This window comes from Bactrocera tryoni, unplaced genomic scaffold (genome assembly GCF_016617805.1).
Source record: "Bactrocera tryoni isolate S06 unplaced genomic scaffold, CSIRO_BtryS06_freeze2 scaffold_25, whole genome shotgun sequence".
NCBI lineage: Eukaryota > Metazoa > Arthropoda > Insecta > Diptera > Tephritidae > Bactrocera > Bactrocera tryoni.
Genome location: NW_024395977.1, coordinates 4107057 through 4129146, shown reverse-complemented (window position 1 = coordinate 4129146; position 22090 = coordinate 4107057).

The following is a 22090-nucleotide window of genomic DNA, read 5'->3' as shown; positions in this document are numbered from 1 at the left end:
ACTGGGAAGGTTACCGCAGGAGGCTTCGGGAGGACTCTCTCGCGCGCACCGGGGGTGCACCGGCTGGACACTACCGATGCGGTGGAGGAGTGGGTCGAAGTCTTTATCTCGGTGTGCAGTGCTACGCTGGAGAGATCCTGCCCACTGAAAACACCGAAAGGCAAAGGGAAACGTCTGTGGTTGGCTATGGAACTGGACGTGTGGCGTTTGTCGGCATTCAGGATGAGTGACATTTGACATGGGCGATTAATTCGTTCAAACCGTTCAAGTTCCCGGGACCTGACGGCATCATACTAGCGCAGCTGAAATAGGCTATTAAGGTATCATACTGCTGGTTGACACCTATCTGTGCGAACTGCATCAGATTAGGTTACATCCCGGGGCCTGGAGACGAGTCAAAGTTAGAAGATCGCGGCTGTCGGGTGATTGCCTATGCAGACGATGTAGCACTTATGGGGAAAGGAAAGTTTCTAAGCATCGTGTATGAATTGACGCAGGGATATCTCAGCGTTGTAACAAAATGAGGGGTCGGAAGTGGACTCGCCATCAACGCAAATGTAGCAGAAATGGTTTAATTTGGTAGAAGATACAAGATCCCTGTGGCACCGTTGCCGCAAGGGGGGGTATTCGCCTGCAACCGGCGGATACAGTGAAGTATTTAGGACAAAAAGGCATCTATTGCCCTATACTGCTGTAGAGGAGCTATTTACAAAAGATGGAGCCTCTCACCGAAAGTGGTCCTCTGGCTCTATGATACCATAGTCAAGCTCATCTTGTTTTATGGAGTCTTTATGTGATGGAGGGCTTTAGGGAAGACCACACTTGCAAAGAAACTCGAAAGCATAAAACGGGCTGCGCTAATCAGCATGATCTCTTTGCTCTCAGTAAAGCTAACCTCTCATTAGTAGTGGGACTATTAACAGGCCACTGCCCTATTGAAATACATGAGGTAAGAATGGGAATCCTACCTTATGCCGACTGTAGAAATTGTTTGGAAGAAGATGCGGTAGAAACAAGCCAGCACTTCCTTCTTGACTGTCCCGCGTTCGGGAGGTCAAGACTTAGACACTTGGAAGCGCGTGTGCCTTCGGACATCCCACCGAACTGGCGGGTGTTGAAGTTAAGCGCCTTAGTAATTATGTATTGGCTGGCTACAAAGCGCTTCGCCATCTGTAAGTCCGAATACAGGAGTTCTTTTTCAATGGCTTCACAAAGGACTACATTATTAGTCCACATGTGATCTTTGATCAGCCATCTTACCTAACCTAACCGCAATGGAAAAAAAATTGAGATAAAATGCGAACTCCCCTATTCATAAATCTATTGACATTAAATTATATTTATTTTGATACTAAAAATTATTTTCAATTTAATAATTTTTTGGTGGTATAAAGATCGGATATAGCATTCAAAAGAAACATTGATGCAGATGTAGAAAATTTTTCTTTTTTAATGGATGTTGACTTCGAAGAAATATGGAGCAGCATTATTTTCAATTATAACTATACTTGCAATCATTGTTTTTGACGTTGGTCTGGCACGAAAGTCTTATGCATAAATTATCCAATCCATGCATAAATTAGAATCCATGTAAAACAAGGGAATGAATTCTCCAAACTTGCAGAAATTAAAGCAGGCATACCGCATTGAAGTATTCTAGGTTCACTTTTGTATATTCTGTACACTAGATATTTACCGTTAGCACCAAACATTACGATTTTTGTCGAATACACAACAGAAAAAGCTGCGATACATCTGCAACATCAAACCAATTCCAAGCATAAGTGGTGTGTTTCGGTGGCACCAGGCCTTTTTGGATGCCGGGAAGAAGTCGCTGTCGTCCTCGCCCAAAAAGGAAAGAATGAGCAATTCCAAAGTGAAAACGATGTTCATTGTCTTTTCTGCGGTCAAAGGCATCGTCAACCATGAATTTGTTGGCAAACCGTCCACGCCTAGTTTAACTTGGAAGTCCTCAAGATACTCTACAAATACATCGCTGCCGATTAGAATTTATTCTACCACAACGCCCTGGCTCACACCGCCTTTCTTGTGAATAGCTACCTAACCAAGGCCAACATCCCAATTCTTTCGTAGCCGCCCTACAGCCCAGATGTGGTTCCCCGGCATTTTTGATTGTTTCCTTGCCTGAAAAGGCTGATAAAAACCAAAATTTTTGGGAGGACAGGGGGGATACAAGCAGTATGCACTTCGGCTCTCAAGGCTATTCCAGAGAATGTATTCCGTGTAGCCTTCAATGCTTGGAAATCGTGCCAGCGAGAATTGTAACGATTGGTTCAAAAAATTTTTTAAATCGACTTTTTTTTAAGACAAAAAACTGCTCGAAGTAATGAAAATATTGCTGCCTTTCAGGCTGAAGACCACAATTTGCCGATTCCAAGACGTTGTCAAGTATTGCAACTGTGTCAATCCACTACTTGCCGGATTTTAAGAAAGGATTTAGGGCCCACTCACGGACAATGGCTTTCTTCAGCATCTCGAGACTGGTGTATTTTTTACTTCGGACCTTGCTCTCCAAAATGGCGCAGAGAGAATAATCCATTGGACTCGCATCTGGTGAATTCGAGAGCCATTGTGTGGTTGTAATTAAGTACGGAACGTTGTTTTTCACCCATTCCTGGTTCACTAGCGCTTTGTGAGACGGTGCTGAGTCTTGTTGAAACGTCCATGGTTAGCGACCGAAATGCTTGTTTGCCACGGTTTCAAAGCAGCCTCCAGAACATTTTTCCGATAATATGTCACATTTACTTCGACACCAGGCTCGATGAAAACAATTGGATGAAAATAAATTGGAAAACATTATTTGTGGCGGGTGCTGCCTCCTGGTGGCTAACCGATGATTTAGATTCTCGTATGAACGGTCGGTCAAGTAAACCCTATCGTTTTGAGAGTTTACGAATTGCTCAATTGGAAAAATTTTTTCGTCAGAAAACACAATATTAGGAATTTGACCGCTTTCGGCCAAGCGAAGCAACTGCTTCGCTCTCTCAAGTCTTTCTTGTTGCTGCTTCGGTGTGAGATCATGGGCCTTTTGGAACTTGTAAGGCTTGATCTTGAGCGCATTTTTCAATATGCGTCGGATATTTTTAGCCATTTGATTGGCACTTCGTGGGGGATTTCGCTCAAGTCACTTCTTCATTTTCCGAACCATCTCATGTGACGTTGCAGTCTTTTGATGACCACGTCCATGGCGTGTTGCGATGTTACTAGTATCATTGTAACGAGTGATGGTGCGATAAACAAAAACTTTATTCACATTAAGGTGTTTGAGCTCATGAAAAATTGCTGGCTGTGATTTTCCAGCTAAATATAAAGCAATCACACTATTACGTTTGAATTTCATCGCTGATCACTTTTTTTGGGTTCACTTTTGGCAAGACGCTTTTGTACACTTGTGAACAATATTCCGAACTCTCATTCAGCAAATTTATGAACAGCTGATTCCAGTGCGAATGGTCTTAAGTTGGTTACACTTCGAGTGCCGGACCCTGTACAACAAGACGAAGCTACGTGCCAAACAGCACGTACAACAAAGTTGTGATCTAATACCATTAGACTACTTCTTTTGGGTTATTTGTTTTGCTGAGGAAATCATACCACTCTTATTGGAAAATCTTGTGTTACTTGACGGTGTTGAAGAATTAATCTTTTTATTTTTGATTGGATACTAAGTGGGCAAGTTAGAGCAACACTTTTCACATTACCAAATCAAGTTGAGGGAAATTTTGGGTGTTAAAAGAACTCCCTCCAATATTGACAACTTTTCTATCAAATAATGGCCAGAACGTCGTACGACAAACATTAAAGCCACAATTTTCCTCCGATCCACAAATTGCCAAAAAAAAAAAAAAAATCAGAATTCCCTCTGTAACCCTAGTGTTAATTACAGAAGCGAGTATAATCCAACCAAATCACCAAATTCCAAAGGAAAATAAATTGTACACTAATTGCCATAAATTCGAAAAAAGTCCAACATCCAATGGAATCCGATAACTGACCAGTTTTTGTACATTACGGAGACAAATCAAATTTTATCCTTAGTGTCAAAATTTGGACCACGTAAAATCGTTTTCGCCAATAAAATAGAAAAGGCGACCATGTGCATGCAAAAAATATTTGTAGAGCGTTGATGAGGCCGTGTTCTTATGCAGTCAGTTGCCAAGAAGAAAAGTCGTGTCTTATATTTTATTTGACATAAAAAGAAAAGAAAAGCTTACAAAACAAAATGTCAAAGAAACAGGTAGAGTTACCATGCTTAATGAAATTATAATTTACTTCCCGGTGGTGCTACTACAGTGCTCTGAAAGAGCAGTGTAGTCTCAAAAATATTATTGATAGGAAATGTGTCCAATGTTTGTGACAAAGTATGGCTGACCTGAGTGTTCGGCGCAAAGGTTCAATGGTCCCGTAAAGTTCTGCGTTGCGGAGGAGTGACGTTGTGTGTGTTGTCCTTATTAAGTTGACATTGTAAGCAAGTTTTTGCGAAATTCCAACCGTCGCGACGAATTCCCGGTCAGGAAGTAAACGTTCGCTCATCGAAAATGTATGATGGCGAGATACATAGCTTCCTGTCGCAAATGCTGCATCGCTGTTCGGCCTTGTAAATTTTCGCAGAAAGAAAGAAAAAACACAACGTAGCAGGTAGAGTTGGCATGCTTAATGAAATTAAAACTAACTCCGAAAAGAGTGGCGGATATAATTATACCAAAAAAACTACTTATCGAAATACAAAATTCAATTTCAAACCTAAGTATTAAGCCAAATATTCAAACCTATAACTATGCACCTACATATGTCAACTACTCCACCTTTTAGCATGCCCAAGATAGTCGACTACTCTTGCCTAGAGGACCCAGGATGGTTAAATGAGCAAAGCTCAGCTGATTCGCTACAATCCAATTCGATACTTCATCCGACTACGGCAACTTCTAATTTTCTTAACCACAGCGAACCTGATTGCAAGTACAATTCCGCATTCACCGATTCGCCCGCCCAACGAAACTCAGCGCCATATAATTTCTATTTTCTTTCGACTTTTACCCCGCACATTGTGTATCTTTCAATATTTTGATAAGTGTTACATTACGTGTAATGAAGATTTGTAATAAAAATAATTTATTGCTTATTTAATAAGTAATAAAAATAATTTCACTTAGTAGTAGATTGGCGAATATAAGTGATTCATCATAAAGTGATGTGTGTTCCCCAATATATTGAGTTAAAATTTTTCGAGTTTGTGAGATACCAACGGAGTCGTAACTACGTCTACTCTAAAAAAGTTTCAAACCTCAGATGTCCCTTGCTAAATCTAACCTTTTTAAGATTCGTTGTACCAAATTAGAGTTTTATATTTTATTGTGGATCTTAGTTATGCACTTTATAGGGTTTCGAATAATTTATTGGCGTGGCAATGATCCGATTCCGCCCATCTTCAATATTAACCATCTCTATTTCTATGAGTCTACCACATTCAGTAAGCTTCTCCCAGGCGGAGTATTTCGCATAGAGATTTATTGAACAACTACGGCAGGATATAGAAAGCAACCGTATACACCGAATATTAATTAATAAATAAAAATTAATTAAATTGGACAGACCGTCACGTCATCCTGATTATATATACTTGTAAATATACAAACAGCTTCGGATGAGAGGCACCCCTTTTGATGACGACCATCTCAAACGAATTAAGAATTACGATTTGAGGGCATTCAACCGGAATTTCCTGCTCCTTAATTGGGAAGGTGTCGCTGCCCAGCTGGTTGATGTCCTCGGGAAAATAAAAATTGACATCACCGACGTCCCAGAAATGCGATGGACGCGACAAGGACCGAGGCGAGTAGGTCCTTGTGGCTTTTACCACAGTGGCTGGTAGAGAGACTTCGGCGCCGAGTACCGTGATTCACCACGGTGGATGAACGTCTAGCTACATACCACTTCAAAGCGAAGTTCTTCAACATATCACTGATTTGCGTCTACGCCCCGACGGAAGAAACGGACGATGTGACCAAAGGTGCCTACTATGAGCGCTTGGAGCGCACCTTTAAGAGCTTCCCTCGCCACGATGTCAAAATCGTGTTACAGCCTCCACGAGGAAACATCTCCAAATGGGTTGAGACTGATCGACTTCACCGTGGCCCGAAATATGGTTATCTGTGGTTTTAGATTCCAGCATAGAAAAATTCCGGATCGAAAAGCCACCAACGCGATCGGTCATGTTGCGATAGACGGAAGACACGTCTTAAACATGTGTACACTCCGAGGTCTTATCATCGACTAGGACCACTATCCTGTTGCATCAAAGATTCCCACCCATATAAAGGATTTGCCTGTGCAGCAAAAAACGCACGTCAAGAAACACAAGGAAGGTTCGACGTCGAGAAGCTGCAATCATAACACATAGCCGAACGATTTTCTAATCGACTTGCACCCCTGCACCTTGAGAGCACTCGCCAACAACTCAGTATAAAGGAAACAACTGGTTTTTAGAAAAAGCAAAAGAACAGCTGGTACGATGAGGAGTGCCGTGTCGCAGTGGAGAGAAGAAACACTGCCTACCCCGCACAGATACGGTCGACCACAACACGTGCGGAATGGGATAGATATCGAGAGTTAAGGAGGGAAGCCAGACGCTTTTGCCGAGAGAAAAAAAATGAGGCCGAAAGGCGTGAGTATGAAGAGCTTGACAAGCTGACTGTCAGGGGAAATGTTCGAAAATTCTACGAAAAAATGAGGCGACTAACAGGAAGTTTCAAGACCTGAGCATACGCCTGTAGAACCCCCAGAGCTGATCTAGTTGCCGATGCCCAGAGCATACTAAACATATGGAGGGAACGCTTTTCCAGCCTGCTGAATGACACTAAAAGCATATATAGCGATGGATTGCCGGCCGAGCTATTCAAACACGGCGGCGAAGAACTGATAAGGAGCATGCATCAACTTCTTTGTAGAATATGGTCGAACAAAATCATGCCCAACGATTGGAATTTAAGTGTTCTCTGCCCAGTCCACAAAAAGGTAAACCCCACAATCTGAGCTAACTACCGTGGGATAAGCTTCCTCAACATCAAGTATAAGATTCCATCGAGCGTATTGTGTGCAATATTAAAGCCGGCCGTCAATAAACTTACTGGATCAGTGGCAGTAGGACTGGCAAATCAACAGCTGCGACAAATCTTAGAAGAGACCCGTGAAAAGGGAAACGACACACACCGCCTCGTCGATTTCACAGCCGCCTTTGTCAGCACGAAAAGGAGCTGCCTTTATGTCACGATGTCTGAATTTGGTATCCTCGCAAAGCTAATGCGGCTGTGTAAACTGACATTGAGCAACACTAAAAGCTCCGTCAGGATCGGGAAGGTCCTCTCCGAGCCGAAAAGGCGACTCTCTTTAGTGTGACTTCTTCAACCTTCTTCTGAAGCAAACGAGTCTGGTGGTGAACGAGAGCAAGACGAAATATCTCCTGTCATCAAAAAAAACAGTCGTCGCTATCACTAGTTGGCTTGTCACGTCACTGCTAACAGACGTAACTTCGAAGTCGTTCATAATTTAGTCTGTCTTGGAACCAGCATCAACACCAACAACAACGTCAGACTCGAAATCCAACACAGAATATCTCTTGCCAACAGGTTCTACTTCGGACTAAGTAGGTAATTGAAAAGTAAAGTCCTCTCTCAACGAACAAAAACTAAACTATATAAGTCACTAATTATTCCCGCCCTGCTATATGGTGCAGAGGCATGGAAGGTGACAACATCTGATGAGTCGACGTTACGAGTTTTCGAGAGAAAGGTTCTTCGCTTGGAATCTGCAATCAGCGCGACCTTGCGAAAAGAGGAAACGACTAGCGCGCTGTCGTTAACTCGGCTTTAACTGCGTAAGCGGTTTCTACGCCATTAAAGAAAAAGATATGAACTGTAAATCTGGATTAGTTTTAGGTGTAATAACCGTTAGGTGAAGAAAACATGACAATAAAATATCCATAATATATTATACAAACACCAACAAATTGCAATGTTTATAAACGTAACAGTAAAAATTTTATGAAAGATTATACATTAATAAACATTACTTAAATTTAGTAAAATTAAAAATTCACAATAAAATATTTATAAAATTACAAAGCCAAAAATTTTTTAACTTTGCACTAATACCAGACAACTGAGTTGTACAAGAAGATGTATTCATATGTACATTTATTTAGATATTTTAATTATTTTAAGTTGAGAATCAATCAATACTTGATATATTTTTATCTTATAATTTATTTATTTCTTAAAATGAAATTGTTGTAGTCAAAGGGTGTAGAGGTCAAATCAACACCAATTACTAAAATGATAAAAACAGCTGTACCTACTCTATGGAAAAATTTTTAACTCAAATTCGTAATCAGAGGATCTTAAATACCCCACAGACCGTTTAGCACATCAGTCGCAAATTTTACCTTCAGATTTGTTGAGTAGTGTTATTTTTAAAAATTCTTAGGTGGTACAGCTTTTTAATATATATCTAACAATATATCGGTACTAATTAAGTTATTTACTGTTTGGTGTTATCGGAGACTCAGCTTTCATGCAAACAAACAGCGTATTACTACAATTACATATTTGTATGTATGTACATACTACATATTTCTATATCCACTTGAACGTACAACAGAAGCTTCACCTTAAATTATTATGCACAGCTTTTCTTAATTTTAATTTTTAACATTGTTGGCATATGCTTGAAATTTATAATGAAATAAATTTTTAATTAAATAACGTACCGTCTTTATTTCCGTACGTTGCGACTAGAAATATTAATAGGTATATAAGTATTGGCAGCGAATTTTTCATTATTATTAATTGCCTCGGAAGTATTTTTTTATTTTAAAGTTTCATTCGACAGTACAAACCATAAATAAATGATTTTTGCGTGTTTAAAAACAACTTAAGCAAAAGCAATTAATTAGTTTGGCACACGAAAATGCTGCATTGTAAATGCATTTAGTTTTATATATTTATTTTCAACATTGTGTGCTAATGTTTATTTACTGTCTCACATTTAAATTTGGGTAACAAATGATTTTAAGTAATTTGTATCATTTCGTGCAAAACTATATTTTGTTCAATAGTACACTACATTTCACAGAGCAAGGAATATCATTTAATGTTAACCTAATTGTTGCTACAAGGAGTTCGTAATGAATACAGTACCATATATCAACGTATTCGGTATTTTTACACCCTTGGAAAGTCACGAGATGACTGAATTATTCATATTACTTAATCAGCTAAAAAATATTTGGAAAGGGGTTAACTTAGACTTGAATCATAAGTGTGTGGCCTTAGTTTTCCTTAACTTGGTAGCTATTGTCTTCAACCACTAGATTTGCCTCAACAACCGGAAATGTGCGCTTCTCTATTTTATGATTGTGTGTGGTTCTCAAGAAACAAAACGTATATATTATATTTAATGTTATAGTTCAATATACAGACAAGAGTTATACTCTTATGTTTTAAAAATGATTTCGGCAGGTGACCTATCAGCCATGCCACACCGAGTATTCTCGTCCAAGGTGTCAAACGTCTCGGGATTAACTGAAAAGCCATGCTGTGTTAAATCGCGTGATTTTGGAAACTACGCCACATACCCACGATGTAAGAACGTGCGACGCGCCTTGTAGTCATTTGACTTTCCTTTTTACACAAATTTTGTATGTCCCGCAAACTAAGAGCAAGCAATAACATGTGTGCTTTTCGGTGTGTCAGAGAATGCGCATTATCTACTAAAGTAAAAATGATGCGGAACCAATTCATGGTCGCTAAAATTACAGATTCTGCTGGGGGATTATGTCGACCGAATATTGGACACAGCGCACGATGTATCGCGTCAACAGATTTTTTTGGTAATTAATAAGTGTATTCATTAAGAAAGTCAACCGGATGTTCATCCTGATATTAGTTATATAGTATATGAATAAAACACGCTCTCTTTTTATCATAGGAATAACATTGGCCGATATATGCTGTACAAAGTCAATCCGAAGGTCGAAAATCTTTGTATTAAAGAAAATTCAAAGGAGACCAAAGATAATTCAATTTTTTACTACACATGATAACGGGCTTTTACAGCCAATAATAAATAATAATAAAAAAGCTGATTCACCACCTTCGGGGGAACTCTCCAGCTTATAACAAAAAACATTTTCTGTGATTCACCACCAAAGGGACCCTCCAGAGAATTATAAGCCACAAAGCTAAATAAAAAAGGGCTTGTACAGCCAATAACTTTTAGTATTTAAAAGTGCCGCGATTCACCACCTAACGGGGGACCCTCCGGTTCATATAACAATAAAATAACTCTGCTACTTTCCTGTAAAAGAGACCCTCCAGAGATTAATAACATAAATAAAACAAAAGGAAAAAAACATATTTTAAAGAAAATAAACCAAAATCTAAATAAAAATATGTCTAACCCAAACAACTTGATAAGGCCACCAGTGCTAGGGAATACAGCTCCCGCTGCACCAGCAGGACTTTCCGATTCTAGCAATCAAATGGGGGTTAAGGGATTCAACCTATTTTTGACATACAACCAAACCATTATAAGAGAGGATTATCTTTTAATTTCAATTATATATATCACACCTTGGCCGACATTTTCGATCAAAAGTCAACTATAGGTACCGGGGTCTAAACATCCGGAATTTAGAGGCTTCAACATTTTTTATTGGACTTAAACAATTTTTCCTCTGCGAATGGTAGGCACCTTGCCGCGGTGCAGGGGCTTAGGCGCAAGGCATACTCGGTACGCCACGCTTAAATGCGAATCTGACACCTTATGCCGGTTGTGTGAAAGACCGTATCATACCTTACTGCACCGGAACGCCGGACATCCTGTCTCACCAACTGTACTCCGCCGCCGTACGGCCACCCGACGATCGCAGCCAAACCGTGTGGCACGACCATGACATCCAGAAGCTGGATGGTCCTGGCGCCCACTCAATGCGACATCCACGCGAAACCAGATAAGGCCACAACCTCACCGCCCCACCGGCCTGAGCGGCGTTGTAGCTACGCTACAGGCACTACAGCGTAGTCCTCGCCTAGTGGGGTCGGGATGTCGAAATGAACTCCAGTCGGTAGCACTGAATAAGTACAACACTATCCACATCAACACACTAATCATGAAAAAGGCAGCACTGAATAAGTACAACACTATCCACATTAACAAGCTAATCAGAAAAAAGAAAAGGGCATCACTAATCCTCTTCACATCCACCGATTTTTGTTCCCGTTTCATTTTGTACCCAAGGGAAGGTGAAGCTGTGCCGGCACTTGTTCCACACAGTTCGAAAAGGCACGTACGCCGACATACGCGCGCATCGGTCAGTTCACCAACACCGCAACAAAAATGGAAAAATTTAATCTATTTAACATTCGAAGCAAGACATTTTTAACGTTTATCGTATATAGTGAAGAAGATATTGTGAAACTTATATAGTGAAGAAGCGATTGTAAAGCTTATATAGTGAAAAAAGATATTGTAACGAATAAATACGAAGAGATACTGTGAAATTTCTATTGTAACAAAAATAAAATAAAATAGAATATACTAAAGCGTTCCTGTACCCTAATAATTTGTGAACAAAATACATAAAACCAAAAAACGTTGTTTATCAAGAAGCGTTACATTGAATAAGATGTAGAAAAATCGCAAATAAATAATTTTCAACACAATATAAATTCAACTTTCTTTTCATTTCAAACCACGTAATTTCACGCAGGACAACGCCTGCGAGGTCAGCTAGTTTTTATAAACTGAAATTACTCATTGAATTTCACGATAGATTTCGTATATAGTATGTATGTTAAGACGAGAACTATTTTATGTAAATAAGAGTATTTATGTAATAAAGAGGAGGATGGGGTCATGTGTAGAAGTTCACGCAAGTGAGGAAAGTTCTCTGATCGCCATTCACTTGGGAGTGGCCAGAAACGATTCTTTTACATATGACTCAAGCAGCTCACGACTTCCGGTCTTTGACCAAGTATCCTCTGGGTAGCCTAAGAACATCCGTTCGAAGGTGAGCTAAAGTGAGAAGGCGAAACACCCCTGCATAGGGTTGTGCGCTGGGTTTGGGACCCGCCACGTAAAAAAGCTCACCCCAATGAAAACCAACAGCAGCCTCGGATGAGAGACCCCTTTGATGACGACCATGGCAAAACGAAAGAAGGACTACGAATTAAGGGCATGCACCTGAATGTCCGGTCCCTTAATTGGGAAGGTGCCGCTGCCCAGCTGGTTGATGTCCTCGTAAAACAAAGGCTGACATCACCGCCGTCCAAGAAATGCGATGGACGGGACAAGGACAGAGACGAGTAGGTCCTTGTGACATTTACTACAGTGGCCATATAAAGGAGCGCAAGTTTGGTGTGGGATTCGTGGTGGGAGAGAGACTCCGTCGCCGAGTACTATCATTCACCCGGTGAATGAACGTCTAGCCACAATCCGCATCAAAGCGAGGTTCTTCAACATATCGCTGATCTGCGCCCACGCTCCGACGGATGAGAAGGACGATGTGACCAAAGATGCCTTTTATGAGTGCTTGAACGCACTTATGAGAGATGCCCCCGCCACGATGTCAAAATCGTGCTTGGCGACTTCAACGCCAGGGTGGGCAAAGAAGGTATCTTTGGCACTACGGTCGGTAAATTCAGCCTCCACGAGGAAACATCCCCAAATGGGTTGAGGCTGATCGACTTCGCCGGGGCCCGAAATATGGTTATCTGTAGTACTAGATTCCAGCATAAGAAGATTCATCAAGCTACCTGGCTGTCTCCGGATCGAAAAACTACCAACCAGATCGATCATGTTGTGATAGACGGAAGACACGTCTCCAGTGTTTTAGATGTGCGTGCGCTCCGATTTCCTAACATCGACTCGGACCACTATCTTGTTGCAGCCAAGATTCGCACCCGCCTCTGTGCAGCAAAAAACGCACGCCAACAAACACAAGGAAGGTTCGACGTCGAAAAGCTGCAATCACAACAGACTGCCGAACGATTTTCTACTCGGCTTTGCACTCCTGTTTCTGAGAGCACTCATCAACAACTCGGTATAAGGGAACTGTGGGACGGCATTTCAAACTCCTTACGTACAGCTGCATCCGAAACCCTTGGTTTTCGGAAAGTGCAAAAGAACAACTGGTACGACGAAGAGTGCCGCGCCGCAGCGGAGAGAAAACGGGCTGCCTTCCTCGCAACGTTACGATCGACCACAACACGTGCGGGATGGGATAGATACCGAGAATTGAAGAGGGAAGCGAGACGCATCTGCAGACAGAAAAAGAAAGAGGCCGAAATGCGTGAGTATGAAGAGCTTGATAAGCTGGCCGACAGGGGTAATGCTCGAAAATTCTACGAAAAAATGAGGCGGCTTACAGAAGGTTTCAAGACCGGAGCATACTCTTGTAGAACCCCCAAAGGTGATCTAGTCACTTATGCCCAGAGTATAGTTAAATTATGGAGGGAACACTTCTCCAGCCTGCTGAATGGCAGTAAACGCACAACACCAGGAGAAGGAGAACCCGAATCCCCAATCGATGATGATGGAGCAGACGTACCATTACCCGACCATGAAGAAGTTCGAATAGCAATTGCCCGCCTGAAGAACAACAAAGCGGCAGAGGCCGACGGATTGCCGGCCGAGCTATTCAAACACGGCGGCGAAGAACTGATAAGGAGCATGCATCAGCTTCTTTGTAAAATATGGTCGGACGAAAGCATGCCCAACGATTGGAATTTAAAGTGTGCTATGCCCAATCCATAAAAAAGGAGACCCCACAATCTGCGCCAACTACCGTGGGATTAGCCTCCTCAACATCGCATATAAGGTTCTATCGAGCGTATTGTGTGAAAGATTAAAGCCCACCGTCAACAAACTGATTGACCTTATCAGTGTGGCTTCAGACCTGGAAAATCAACAACCGACCAGATATTCACCATGCGCCAAATCTTGGAAAAGACCCGTGAAAGGAGAATCGACACACACCACCTCTTCGTCGATTTCAAAGCTGCTTTCGACAGCACGAAAAGGAGCTGCCTTTATGCCGCGATGTCTGAATTTGGTATCCCCGCAAAACTAATACGGCTGTGTAAACTGACGTTGAACAACACGAAAAGCTCCGTCAGGATCGGGAAGGACCTCTCCGAGCCGTTCGATACCAAACGAGGTTTCAGACAAGGCGACTCCCTATCGTGCGACTTCTTCAACCTGCTTCTGGAGAAAATAGTACGAGCTGCAGAACTAAACAGAGAAGGTACCATCTTCTATAAGAGTGTACAGCTGCTGGCGTATGCCGACGATATTGATATCATCGGCCTCAACACCCGCGCCGTTAGTTCTGCTTTCTCCAGGCTGGACAAGGAAGCACAGAAAATGGGTCTGGCAGTGAACGAGGGCAAGACGAAATATCTCCTGTCATCAAACAAACAGTCGTCGCACTCGCGACTTGGCGCTCACGTCACTGTTGACAGTCATAACTTTGAAGTCGTTGATAATTTCGTCTATCTTGGAACCAGCGTAAACACCACCAACAATGTCAGCCTAGAAATCCAACGCAGGATAACTCTTGCCAACAGGTGCTACTTCGGACTGAGTAGTCAATTGAAGAGTAAAGTCCTCTCTCGACGAACAAAAGCCAAACTCTATAAGTTGCTCATAATTCCCGTCCTGCTATATGGTGCAGAGGCCTGGACGTTGTCAACAACTGATGAGTCGACGTTGCGAGTTTTCGAGAGAAAAGTTCTGCGAAAGATTTATGGTCCTTTGCGCGTTGGCCACGGCGAATATCGCATTCGATGGAACGATGAGCTGTACGAGATATACGACGACATTGACATAGTTCAGCGAATTAAAAGGCAGCGGCTACGCTGGCTAGGTCATGTTGTCCGAATGGACGAAAAGACTCCAGCTCTGAAAGTATTCGACGCTGTAAAGCAGAGGAAGAGGAAGACCTCCACTCCGTTGGAGAAGGACCTGGCTACGCTTGGAATATCCAATTGGCGCCACGTAGCGAAAAGGAGAAACGACTGGCGCGCTGTTGTTAACTCGGCTATAATCGCGTAAGCGGTGTCTACGCCAATTAAGAAGAAGAAGAGTTTTGAATTAAATTAATGAACCAAACACGCTTTTAATTGCCGCCTATAATCGTGCTTATGTGTAACCGAAAACTCTTTTAAGTCATATAAGAGTTGTTTTATTTTTGTTTTCGAATTATGTAAATCACGAGCACTCAATTTAATTTTGTTAAATTACTTGTTATTAACCGCAACAATTTTTGTATATATATCAGACTTTAAAAATATATATATATTGTGTCCGTAAGTCCTGTAGAGTATATCTATAAATGGATGTGTTTGTTTATTATGTGTAAATGAGAGCTCGTTTTAGAGATCACTGCACTTTGTACATATGCATGTATGTACATACACATGTATTAGAATTTAATTTGTTTAACGCAATTCTGCTTGGGTTTGTTTGCCAAATTACAGGGGGTATTGCGGGATATATGCCAATGCGGACTTTGAAGCAATATGCGTATTTGCATATGTGACGATGCACGATTCTACAAATTTTTAAGTATGTATATTATTATAATAAATTTTCCGAATTTTGAAAAATTTTTCTTTTATTTAAATTGTATCCGATGTAAATGGGGTATATTTTTTACCAGATGTTTTTTCGCGAATATGTATGTATGTACTTATAATGCGTATGTATGTACTTGTAACCCGACAGTTTTTCCCCGAATTCAAAAGTGAAGCGCTTATAACATACAAAAATTGTATTTTAATGATGATAAAAAAAAAACATATATAAAGAACGTCCGCCGCTGCCGTCACACGTCCGCCTCGGAGTGTGGTTGATGCTCAACCTACTCTCACTCATTCGGTGACAGCTCGGCCTCTCCTGACATCTCGTCATCCCAAGACGAGTTATCGCTGTCTAGTTCGGGACTGGACGAACCCCATGGCTTGAGGTGGTCCACCGACATGACGTTGCAATACCTGCGCTGTGTCACTGTGGCATCTGGTAAGTCTTCGATGATGTATCGGTCGTAGTCCAGCACCTTCGTTACCATGTATGGACCCTTGTACACCGGGTCAAATTTATGAGACTCTCCTGTTGCACTTGGGATGTAATCGACTACAACCAGGTCCCCGACTTGGTATTTCCGAGACTTCCGGTGACGTTGATCATACCTCTCCTTCCATTTGTTCCGCTGATTCATGATATTCTGTGCTGCCTCGCCCCTTTTTATCTCGATGTCTGACATCTCGGTGACCTCGTCGTGCAAAGCTTGAATGATTCGGTTATCGGTTACGTCCCTAGGATTAAAGAAGAAGACTAGCTCATTAGGTGTATACTGTGTTACCTCATTTTTCTGCGAATTAAGACTCCACTGGAGTGCTGGTAGTGATAAGTCCCAAGCCCTAGTCTCGATAGCCATACATTTCAGTGCAGTTAAGATCGTTTTGTTCACTCGCTCTGCCTGACCATTTGCTCTCGGGATTCGTACCGCTGTCTTCGTATGTTGAATACCATTCTTGTGGGTGAATGCTTCAAACTGCTTTGATGTGAATGTGGTTCCTCAGTCAGAGGTGATACGTAGCGGTTGACCAAAGATTGCCATCATATCTACTAGCGCCTTTATTACTGGTGTGCTTTCGGTATTTCGTACAACTTCCAGTAAGGAATATTTACTGAACCCTCATACCATGACGAGGACATACGCCTGACCGGTACTGCTTTTTGGAAATGGTCCTACATGATCAAGGTAAATATGCCGGAATGGTATCGGTAGCACCTCCGCAACATGAAGTTGACTTTGCTTTTTGCCACTTGCGACCTTGTTAAGGCTCATCACAGGCAGCGATATAGGATTTAACATACCGACGCATTCGAGGAAACCAAAAATGCTTAATCAACCTGTCCAGTGTCTTTTCTAACGCAAAATGACCGACATCATCGTGGCATGCCTTAGTAACGCGCCACCTAACTACGTGCGGCACCACCAGCCTGACTTCCTTATTGACCTTGCGAAATAACCGACCATTGCGGAATTCGTACTCGGTGTTTAGTTGCTTGACTATAGCTTCGTTGGTTTCTCCAGTTCTGCCTTGAAGTACCTCACAAATTCTCTTCAGCGACCCATCCTGAATCTCCATCGCATATACCCAATCGTCTGGCGCCCTGACGTGACCAACTGCTAACACATAATCTGCAACTGTTTCCGGCTGGGTGGGTGGCTCACCTGAAGCTCTGCTCAATGCATCAACGTGTTGCATCTGAACACCGGCAAGATGTTTGCACGTAAAATCAAATTCTTGCAACCGCAGCCACCACCTCGCGATGCGTGGCCTCAACGGAGTAGCTTCTTTGGTTGTAACCACTGCGTTGCAGTCGGTGCGAACTACAAAATAAGTGCTCAGTAAGAACACACGGAATCTCTCCACCGATTCCACAACAGCCAAGACTTCCAATTCGTGACTCGGATACCTGGATTCTGCTGAACTGCACTGCCAGCTGTAGTATTGAACCGGTTTCCAGCCACCCTCTTGCTGCAGCATAACACCCGAGACACCGGCTGCACTCGCATCTGTGTGCACCTCATGTTCCTTCGTCGGATCAAACATGACAAAAACTGGTTGCGGAGTTAGAGCTTGCTTCAGATTCGTAAATGCCTCTTGCTGTTCCTCGGCCCATACAAACGTTGCTTCCTTCTTGAGTAAGGAGGCTAATGGCTTGGCTATGATGCTATACCCTTTGACGAATTTCCGGAAAATCCGGCTAGGCCCAGAAACTGTCGCACCTCCGTTGGCGTGCGTGGTTGCGGAAAGTCGTCTGGATGCCCTCTGCGCTGATGACATGACCAAGGAACTGTATACGCGTTGCCATGAAGGTACATTTGGACAGCCTCAAAGTAAGTCCGGCTTCTTTTACTGCTTGTAAAAATTCATTGAGGACCTCGATGCTTCCTGCAACCGTTTTCGTAGCGATGATGACTTCATCCACGTAGCTTATTATTAGGTCACGATGACTTAACCCTTTCACCAGCTTTGTTACCATTTCTTGGAATACCATCGGCGCATTACGCAACCCGAATGGCATCACGTTGTTCTCGTACAACCCGTCTGGTGTCAAGAACGCGGTGTACTGTTTGCTGTGTTCTGTTAACGGGATCTGGTAGTAACCAGCCGTCATATCCAATATGGTAAATACATGGTTATTGGCGAGCTTTGACAACTGCTCCTCGTCGATAGGCATTGGGAAGTGTTTCCTTAATGTCACTGCGTTGAGTGCCCGATAATCGAAACACATCCTGTCTTCACTATCCGATTTTTTTACCAAGATCACTGGAGCCGAATGTGGTGATGAACTTGGCCTGATGATATCGTACTTAAGCAGCTCGTCTATGATTTTCAATAACGTTGGTCGTTGACTTAAGGCCACTTGATAGCGCCTACTGATGACTGGTTGATCGCTACTGATAGAGATTTCCATTTCGGTTGTTCTACATCTCTCTAGATTCGCCAATGTCTCCGTAAAGCAGCTCTCGTACTTATGTAGCACACTTTAACTTCATCTGGATTGAGTGCTTCGGCGATGTTGAACGTATTAGTCTGGCACATATGCACTCGAATAACCCCAGAGTCGATGGTTATTCTGCAACCTTCTTTGCATAAAATGTCGCTACCAATAATAATATCGTATGGCATAAACTTATCTGGAACGATCTGACAGGCTGTCGAGATCGTAATTCCATCAATGACGATGTTGATGTTAGCTAGTTCTGTGCTGTTCACCACCGCTCCGCCGAATCCTAGAAGGCGTTTTACTGAAGTTCGGCGCTCTGCGTCATGCGGCACTTTAGATTACGCAATAAGTGAGAAGTCACTACTCGTGTCGATGAAACCACTGTATTGCTCCCCGTTGACCATGACTTCTTTGCTTGCTGGGTTGACTGCAACGATGACTTCGTCGTTGACCTTTGCCACTGTTGGTCGTTCGGCGGGACATGCTTTGGCTTCATGCCCCACCTTGTTGCACCGAGCACATTTGGGTTTTCGTGGAGGTTGAGGACATTTAGCCGCAATGTGCCCAAACGAGTTTCAATTATAGCATTTGATATGCTTCCTCTCGACCGTTGTTTTGTTGGCCATATCGCTTGGAGTCCCATAGTCTGACATGCTTACCATCGTGGTAGTTGGCATGGCGACCAACCCCTTAATGGATTGTAGAAGATCGTTGCATGTCGGCACCTTTAGAGCCAACAACGTGCGCGTTAGTGATGCGTCGTTTAGACCCGTGATGATGTACGAGTTAATGGACTCCTCGTCCATCTTCCCCCGTCGCCCAATACTTAACATGGCATAACAATATTCTTCAAATGTCTCACGTGATTGCCGCTTCCGTTGTACCATCTCACGGTGCACCTGTGCTGATATCATTGTAGCTGGGAAATCTCGTTCAAAGGCTGCAACGAATTCAGCCCACGTTTGGAATACTTGTTGGGCGTCTAGCCATTCTTTTGCGACCCCTCTTAGTTTTGATTGTGCTGCTACCAATATTTCCTGCTCCGTCAATTCATATGCGCTACGCAACTGTACCGTCTTCTCTATGAACACTGCACTGCTTAACGTGCCCTTTAATGGGTCGTACTCTGGCATCAACCCACAAATTTCCTGGAAACCGCTAGCCCTTCCTTGTCCTGCCACCCTTGGCCTTTGTGCCGTTGTGACCACCTCGTTCATATGTGCTGGCGTTGACGTCATTCGCGGACCCTCAGCCGTAACTGTACCTTCATCACTTCTGCGCGTAGCTGTGAGTTCACCGACAGTTTTCGTTAATTCCAGAATAGCGTTGCGCAATTCATCCATCTGTTGTTGACCGTTGTCTCCATCGCCTCCAACTTCAAGCTCCTCTGAGTCGACCTCATCTGCGCCATATATTTCGCTGACTTTTGCTACCTTTAGCGCCTTATTTCCGACCACCGTAAAGTTTTGACTTCTTAGCACCCGGTTTAGCTGTTCGACTTTCAAATTTTTAATTTTTACCAAGACCATTTTGTTTTCCCTAAACACGTCCGTTCTTTCTGGCGTCTGTTTTCCTTCTTCTTTTTACCATTCGTAATTTATTTCAATTGCATCAACTTCTCTTTGTCGACGCTCTCGTTCGCCTTCAACGCTTTGTGTTGAAAACCGTTGCACTGCCTCACTGCCTGTTATATTTGCCGCTGGTATACTTTTAGCGACAAATTGTCTTTGCAGTATTTCTTTTGTACACTCGCGTCTCTTGTGTCTCTTTCCCTCTTCTTTCGTTCTATTATCGTTTGAACGAATTTTCGGGAAACTTTTGTAGTTTTGTCGCGCACTAGCGAAATTCTACAAATCCTTTGTAGGCTTTAGATAAAATCCCACTTCTGAGTTGTAACCCGACAGTTTTTCCCCGAATTCAAAAGTGAAGCGCTTATAACAAACAACAATTGTATTTTAATGATGATCAAAAAAAAAACATATATAAAGAACGTCCGCCGCTGCCCTCACACGTCCGCCTCGGAGTGTGGTTGATGCTCAACTAACTCTCACTCATTCGGTGACATACTTGTACTTAAGTACGCGTGTACGTACATATGTATATAAGTTCGCAGTACGGATAAACCGCGGAAAGAAAATTAGCAGACATTAAGCATTTATTGTCGATATACAGAGTTTACTCTTATATGTTGTTAGACTTATTTAATCAGTTATTATATAAAAGAGCAAGTTATACTCTTTGTACGTTATATATAAATATATGTATGTGGGATATATAGTATATGATGTATGTATATCAAATTTTATTTACACATATGTATGTTCTTAAGTTAAAATATTTTCTCTCTTTTGTCTGCTATGATTTGCCTTTAGCTTATTTTAAGCAATCCTGCTTATACTATATAGTGGAAATTGGTGTTAGTAAATACTTCAAAAATTTCTTGTTGTTGAGATAATTTTGTGTGTTTCACACAACGATAAGCATTTATCGGCAATCAATTATTTATTATACGTATTACCAAACTGTTTTGTTTCTTAGCGGTATTTCGGTTTTTACCGGAAATAAACCGAATACTAAAATAGTTTGGCAACGGATTTTTCTTCTTTATTTTTATTTTTTTTGCCCTTTTTATTAAAAAAAAACATACCTATGCATATATAAATATTGATAGGAAACGATACAACTCACTTGGATTTCCGCCAGGGGTTTTGGGGACAATATGAGTGTATGTACGTTTCGTAGCCTCTTCTCCCAGTCCTTTGGTTGTGCTGACTTTGTGGCTGGCAATGTTGTTGTTGAATTTTTTGGTTAGTTTAGTATTAATTCGCGCCCGTTTTGTGTGGTTATTTATGTATGTATATATTTTTGTTGTGTTATCCGATTTCGCGCACGCTATGTTATTTATTTCGGGCGCTCTCTTTTTATTATATTTAATAGTTTACACCTTCTTTTTTTTGTTTTTATATTTTATGAGGGCAAATGTTTTGCATAGTATCATACGTATGTACATATAGTATGTATATGTATGCACATATGTAAGTCTCGCACTGCCAATTTCTCACGTTTTCTTTTTCACTGTTTTAATTGTACTTTTGTGTCACAGTACAATTTGTTTTTTAATTTGCTTAATTTTTTTTTCAAATTCGTTCACTGAGTATATATTATTAAACATATGTCCATTTTTTTATTGTTTCACTTTTCCATAGTGCCTCTCAATATGGCTCCAAGGACCAATGTTTGCTTCCTTCCTCTTTGTCACCACTTACCAGGGCCCTAAAACTTCACACTTAGCAAAAATATAAAAAAAGGTGCGTGGAGTCCCTACGCGCGGATGAAGTTATACTTCTTAGTGATATTCCAAGAAATGCATATCATTTTGTAGGAAAGAAAACTAGAAAACTTAAATTCACATTTTATAAATTTAATATGCACATAAAATGAAGAATAAAGCAAAGCCTAAATGAAGGAACTTTTACTAGAAAAGTAG